We start from the raw sequence: 7610 nt of genomic DNA on the forward strand, positions 1-7610 counted from the left end.
GGGTTTGCGTGAAATGTATGGTTTACCGCCCTTCTGAGACCGGGAAATGCGACCAGACGTCCACAGCCGCAATGTACACGCGGCAAAGAATAGATGTACGTAAGAGCGCGTTTTATGGCCTCGCTGTTTTGGGGGAACCAGATTGGATCCCCGTGTACGCTACTCCCCCGTTTCTGGGCGCTCGACTGCCGTGTGTACTGCTGGGCGTATAGCGGGTGCGTCTTTTGTGTGCTACAGCGTATTGTGTATTGTACGTCTGGTAGAATACGTATTATAGGCGTATGGTTCGGGACATCTCCAAGCCGTTTTTAGGTTCTGGCCGCCTTATATGCTGTATAATGAACGATGTGTGGGTGTTTTATATACTACTAGAAAGACAGACGCAGACAGGAGATAGATAGATAGATAGACATACATACATACATACATACATACATACATACATACATACATACATACATACATACATACAATACATACATACATACATACATACATACATACATACATACATACATCATACATACATACATAATACATACATACATGCATACAACATACATACATACATACATACATACATACATAGACGTGTGCGTGGATTCCGTGATAGCGATATGCTCACGTACGCGTGTGCGCATCGCCCACGCCGCCTGTGTGTGGTGTTCCTTCGTGCGTGCGGTGTTGGTTTTGTAAAGCTCGGCGGTCCACTTGCCCTCGTCTTTTATTTCCTTATTGTACTACGCTGCGCCTTGTGCCGATGCGCGGCGTTCGCGGTGCACGGTGCACGCAGGTGCTGATGATGGTATGGTGTGGCCGCCCCCTCCCGGCACAGAACTCATCGAGTCACGCTAGGTGACGTGCGCGCGCTTTTTCACGTCGACGGCGCGCGCTCGGTAGCGTTTATTTTGGCGCGAAACTCCCCCTCCCTCTCTTTCTCTCTCTGACAGATGTACAAGTGCGGCCGGCGGCATATATTGCTCGCACTTCGAAAAGGATCGCTCCTGAGCTTTACGCATATACGTATCCGAAGTGTTAGCCGAGCTGGCGGATTCTGTCGCATGATGGCGTTTTTGTCGCTTCGTAAAAAATAGTTCGCGCGTTTTTTTTTTTTTTGTTTTTTTTTTTTCGTTTCCGTTCTTTTGTTTTGCCAATAGAAAGTTAGGGCGGAAATGCTGTAACGAATTTGGAATTTGAGTGACGATCACTAGCGATTGTGATTGCAAACTATGACACGCCTGCGCCGCGCGTAACAATGGTCGAAATTTTAAACGGAAGGTCGCCCGCCCTCCCTCTCAAAGAACACTCTCTCCATCTCCATCATTCGGGTGGAGAGGGAGAGAGTGCCTACGCAACAGGCACATGCTTACGCAACAGCCGCGCTTCGGAATGTCACTGACCACTGCCCATGAATTCGTTTCTTTGACCAATGCGGAGCCCGCAATGCTTACGCCGCGAACAGAAATAGAAAGAGAAGAAAAAAATGGGAAAGTCGGGGCTGGTCACGTGAGCATGACGCGATTGCGGACGCTAGCTGAGGCGAAAGTGAGAGGCTGTCTGTCGTGGCAGTCAAGCCCGCTTTATGGAGACACAGTAAAAGCGCAGGTTTAATTTCTTGTAACTCGTCCTTCGTGAATAGAGTTTGCTGTTGTTGATGTTGCTGTACGTAAACTTCACCGTACAGCACGGATCTGCGTTAGGGTAGAGTAACGACCTTTGCGGGTCGTACGGCTACTATTGCGGAGAAGAAAAACAACCAGGAAGCGCGGTGTTTTCGTGCACGGCAGGGAAGGGACATCTCTCGGTCTCGGGGCGGTCCTGCAAGTCGTCAACAGATCCCGGAAGTTTTGCGCACGCATCAGTGGTAGTTAAGGAGGGTGGACGGTCTGTGGTGGCAGTGTGGGATGTTTCACTTTCGTGTTTGGCTCTTCCTATCTTATGGATTAATCAGGTCTGTCTGTCTGTCTCTGTCTGTCTGTCTGGTCTGTCTGTCTGTCTGTCTGTCTGTCTGTCTGTCTGTCTTTCTTGTCTTGTCTTGTCTTGTCTGCTTGTCTTGTCTTGTCTTGTCTTGTCTTGTCTTGTCTGTCTTGTCTGTCTGTCTGTCTTTCCTGTCCTGTCCTGTCTGTCTGTCTGTCTGTCTGTCTGTCTGTCTGTCTGTCTGTCTGTCTGTCTGTCTGTCTGTCTGTCTGTCTGTCTGTGTCTGTCTGTCTGTCTGTCTGTCTGTCTGTCTGTCTGTCTGTCTGTCTGTCTGTCTGTCTGTCTGTCTGTCTGTCTGTCTGTCTGTCTGTCTGTCTGTCTGTCTGTCTGTCTGTCTGTCTGTGTAGTTCTCTCTCCCTGCCCCTCTCTGTGTACTTCCATCTCTCTCTCATCGGTCGAGTAAACAGTCTATCTGCACGCGGCCCTGCCTATACTCTATGCCTCTGTCCATACAGTATACCGTCCATTCGTGACCCGCCCGTCCGGCTCCCTGTGGCTAACGGTCGCGATCAACTCGCGCGCGGCAAAGTGGTGCCCGCGGCGCGACGCTGGCCCTTCTTTGCTGACACGGGGCAATCAATCACCCGTGCCCGTCGGCGCACTTCTCTCTCGCGCCGACATTCTCCCCCTCTCTCTTTCTATTTTGCGCACTCCCATTCGACTCCCCACTGTCGTCATTGTTGTGCTGTGCAAGTCAGCTCGTGTCGTCGGAAACAAAGAAAAAATACATCTCAGCTCGCTCAGTCATTCGATAGATTCAATGCAGTTAATATTGTATTTTTGTTCCTATTTTTATTTTGAAGTAGCCGCGTTGGGTTTCGAATTAAAAGATCGCAAGTGCAAGTGACCTAAAATGGTCAGAAGTGCAAACCGGAAGGGAATAAAGAGATGGGAAGCTGAAACCGAAAGCGAATGAAGAGGTCAGTAGGGGAAATCAGAAGTTAATTCAGAAATGGAAATCAAAAGTGAAAGTAATGGAACGCTTCTGGAATTGGTATGTGTGACGTGATGCCAGCTCTCGTCGAGGAGAGAAAAGCTGAGGAAAGACAAACAGAATTTTTGCTGCTTCAACTTCTTTCGTGTTCGAATCCACGGAACAGTGAACGTAGATTACGTTATAAGCGCGTGAGAAAGCGTCTACTTCTGGACAGACGACCATACCGGCGAGATTCAAGCATTCCGCACAGCGCCATCTTGTTTGGACACCGTTGCCTGCATCGTATTTGTCTGCGATGCTGTCTTCGCGAAACATAGACGTGGACTGTCTGTTGTGCCTATACATGTGCGAAAAAAAATAGACAGTAAAAGAATATTTCAGTGCAAAATAAGCCCTAGAAGTCGCCGGCTGTAAGCTCCGCCCACCGCCGGCGACCGCCATTTTGACATGGCGTGTGTGACGTCATCTGCTGCATGGAGCGGAGCCGTCGTCTTCTACCGAAGTTTCAGCCGCTGGAAATCGTTCAATTTCAAAGCCAAGCTGAAGAAAGCTGAAATAGCTAGATTGCACGCGCAGCTGACGACGGAACACAATCGTTTGCCGGAATGCAGGCGCTCGTACAGCAAGCAGCTGTTACGTCATGGCTCGCGAGTGCGCCACTGTTGCCCAACTCTCACGCTGCTCGTGTGTTTATAAAAATATGTAATTATAAATTAGGTGCTTGACCAAATGCGCTAAAATATCGCCTGCTCGTTTGGGAACGCACGAGGATTAACCCATATAAGACAGGCTACGATCGAAAATTGGGTGTCATGGCCCTTTTAAGATGGCCGCTGCTCTCTTAGCTGTCTGCTTTGCAGTCTGCGGCAGGTATTGCAACGCGCCCTTTAATATCGGTCGGGAATCGGACATTCCCCGTTACGTAATGTTCATAGAAGGCACTCAAGAAGATATTGTCTTCAATATATGATCTACTTATGGCTTCTTATGGCTTGGTTTATAGCTCCTTCTGCCTAGCTGCCGGCCTTGTTTGTGCAAAGCCGCGTGTTGCGGTTCTGGGTACCATATATCGTGGTCGTAAAGAGGCCGCGCAGAGGGCCGTAAAAGGGGAAGCCGCGGCGACGTTCAGTTGGCGGTGAAAATAACGAATAAGATAATAAAAACGCGAGCGCGTAACTAGGAGCAAGTTTCTTCTCGCAGTCGTGGTGTTATAAACAAGGAAACGGGTCAGCGTGGCAGGGTCAAATGTGGACTTAACGCGTATTAAAACGTTTTTGTTTGTTTGTTTGCTTTATCGCTTGCAATATGCATGCTGTTCGTAGAAGACCTGGCCTAGAGGGAAGTTCGAACACTTAGTAGTTTGTCGACTGTTAATCTATCACTATGTCTGTCAGAAGCGCCCGTGGGCTTTAAAAAAGGCTGTGTCGCCCTGAACTGACTCGCTGGCCCTGCTAGCCTTGTTGAGTCGTTACACCTATAATGAACTGATCACTCTATCGGTTCATTCAATCAAGAGCACATTTGTACTGTGAAGAAGCCCTGTTTGACAAAAATGAATCTGCAGCTCTGTTATACCAGAGTTCAGGTATTGAAGGACTCTGGTTATACTACGGTGTCTGTTATGTTATTCGCTATGCCTTGTATGTAACAGACAGATTCAGACATAGACACACAAGCACAGACAGGCACGGACAAGGAGACAGACACAGACATAGACAGACGACACAGACAGATTGAGACACACACACTGAGACACAGACAGGCAGACACACAGATTCAGACATGCAGACACAGACATCCACAGACAGACAGATACAGATACAGAAATGTTCAGAAACAGACAAGCAGAGAGACACAGACACACAAAGACCGACAGACAGATTCAGACATACATACACAGACAGACAGACAGACAGACAGACAGACAGACAGACAGACAGACAGACAGACAGACAGACAGACAGACATCATCAATCAATTATTTATTCAATCGGTTTATGACGGTGCTTTGAAGCTCCCGCGTTCGCGAAAACTGTGTGAATCGACCTTACATCATCAATCAATTATTTATTCAATCGGTTTATGACGGTGCTTTGAAGCTCCCGCGTTCGCGAAAACTGTGTGAATCGACCTTTTTTAGTAGCAGCAGCTGCAACCCCTCCGTCTCCAAGACGACGGCTCCGCGTCGCCGTCTCCTCTTTCCACTCGGACACGTGCACGAATAATGCACCCGCCAGCTTCTAAGCAAATCGCCGCCGTCCCTCTCCTTCCCTTCTCTCCCCTCCCCTAACCCCGCTCTCGCCAGTGTCTTAAGGGAGTCCTGGCTCCTTCCGCTCTCCCTACCTTTTCCGATGATGACGCTGGTGCTTGCTTTTCCCCCAGGATGAGATCAACTAGCCTACTTCGCGACAAGCCGACACCGACCCTCTCTCCCTCTATCTCTCTCCCCGTTGCTTCGGCCGGCGTCATGTCGTAGTCGATCGCCGCATCGACCGGAGAAGACGACACCGCTAAGCTCCCCGTGCGAGTCGATTTCGTTTCCTTTAATTTCCCCCCGCTTTTGTTGCAACGCCGTGACAGTCGCTAGCTGGTCGCCTTGTTGCCTAGACAGACTTTCTTTTATGCCTCCCCTAGCCCTCTTTCTGTCTTTTATTTATCTCTACAGCTTCCTTACAAATCTCTTCTTAACAGTCGGTTTTTTTTTCTTTCTTAGATTCCTTGTCACTGTTCTTCCTGTTCACCCTCTTCCCTTTTGTTTCTTACATTGTTTCATTTTGACATAATCTCTATTCATTTTATTTCTGTTTGTGCATTCACCAATTCTTTCTTTCTTTCTTTCTTTCTTTCTTTCTTTCTTTCTTTCTTTCTTTCTTTCTTTCTTTCTTTCTTTCTTTCTTTCTTTCTTTCTTTCTTTCTTTCTTTCTTTCTTTCTTTCTTTCTTTCTTTCTTTCTTTTCATATGCATTATTGTTTCGTGCTCGTTCTTTAAGTGCCCTTGTTTTCTTTTTTTTCTTGCTTAACCCCACCCCCTCATTTTTTTGGTGCTTGTTGTTTCCTCGTGCCTTGTTTCGGGGATCCTAAGTGCTGAGCAGAACGTACATCGCGCTTTGTTTTGTTCGCTTTCCATTAGTCACGGTGTCGTCTCTTGTTACGCTTTTTGGACGTGCACGAAAGCAGATGTAGGCGATCCGAGAGATGAGATAGATAGATAAAGTTTATTTAGCTCCTGAAGGAATCCGCCCCCGTTAGAACAAGAAAAAGTGTATAGGAAAGAGACGGGGGCTTATGTGAGCTATTCTGTACTAAAAAATCGATGCAGTGATTTACCGAGTAGTGTTTCGTATTGGCTCTGCGCTTGTCTTACTGTTCGTGCGTCTGTGTATTATTTTTAGCAATCGGACCAACGCGCCACCTCGTCAATCGTCCACCGCTACCGCCACATCTCCGCTATTCGGGTTACAATGGTTCGGCTCTGCCACTGGACACATGGGCCTTACAGGCAAAGCACGCTTTACAGGGTTTAGTGAAGCTATAACTTTTTTTACTTTGATGCGTGAGAGCATATCTTAATGAACCCATCACGATTTGTGGAGCGTGTTGTCCTGACCTACCGTACTTACTCGTCTATGAACAGCATCCGTTAGTATTAGCTGATCTTGACTGGTTCTGGTGAAGTTATGGATTATATCGGTGTTGGTTAATGTCTGCTATGTATGGCTAAGTGATTGTTCATATTGGATGGTGCTCGCTTACTATTGGTTAATATCGACTACTACTGTTGGCTGAATGACGGCCTACGTACGCTGGCTAATTTTTTATTTATGATGACTCGACATTGCTAAATAATCAATTGGTAATGTTGTCTAGTGTTAGTTTACTATTGGCTAATGGCTATTGGCTAATCTCGTGTAGCGTTATTGGCTATGTGATGGCTTGCGTATGGCCTCTAAATTATCGCTTATGTTAGCTAAATAGTGCTAACGTTGAGTAGTGTTGGCGAGCGTTGACCAAGTTATGGTAAGCGTTGCTAACCTCAGAAAATCTTGGCTATCCGATAACTTCAATTTTTTATTCCTTCGATCTCAACGCAGTTCTGTTCATTACGCACATTGGAAATAAGCTGTGTTGTTTCTATGTAATCTTTTTTTTTATTATTTTGGGAATTCCGCATCTGTTACTATCATAATTTTCCCCTGTTGCGTTGCGAAGTCTGTATGGGCTCACTTCGTCTGATTTGCTTATCGTCGCCAATGGCCGCAGTTCCAACCTCCTCTGCACGTGGCTCTGTGTAAGCTTTGCCCCACGACGTTGTTGTCTTACGGCAGAGCACGCTTTACGGGCATGTAAGAAGGGAGGTTTCGTAAGGGGTGGTTCAGTTAGACGGTTCGTTATTAACATTGCTAGCTGTTGACAGGGTACGTTATATATCGCCATTAACGCATGCAATGTTATATAGTTCGCGCTGGTATACACTGTCACAAACTATACATTGTGACGTATCAGTTGACACGATTCATTCCAGCCCTTTCATTGTCAGCGACTTTCGTTGTCGTGATTGTTAGACGCAACGTACGTCTTGCATTCAACACGTCCGACAGCTAATTATAACGTCCTGTTGTTACACGTTCCAAATTTCTACAACTTTATTTTCGGGAGCTGGATGATCCATCGTAAAGACCACCAAAAAGAAAAAAAAA

Source organism: Rhipicephalus sanguineus, chromosome 11, assembly GCF_013339695.2.
Source record: "Rhipicephalus sanguineus isolate Rsan-2018 chromosome 11, BIME_Rsan_1.4, whole genome shotgun sequence".
NCBI lineage: Eukaryota > Metazoa > Arthropoda > Arachnida > Ixodida > Ixodidae > Rhipicephalus > Rhipicephalus sanguineus.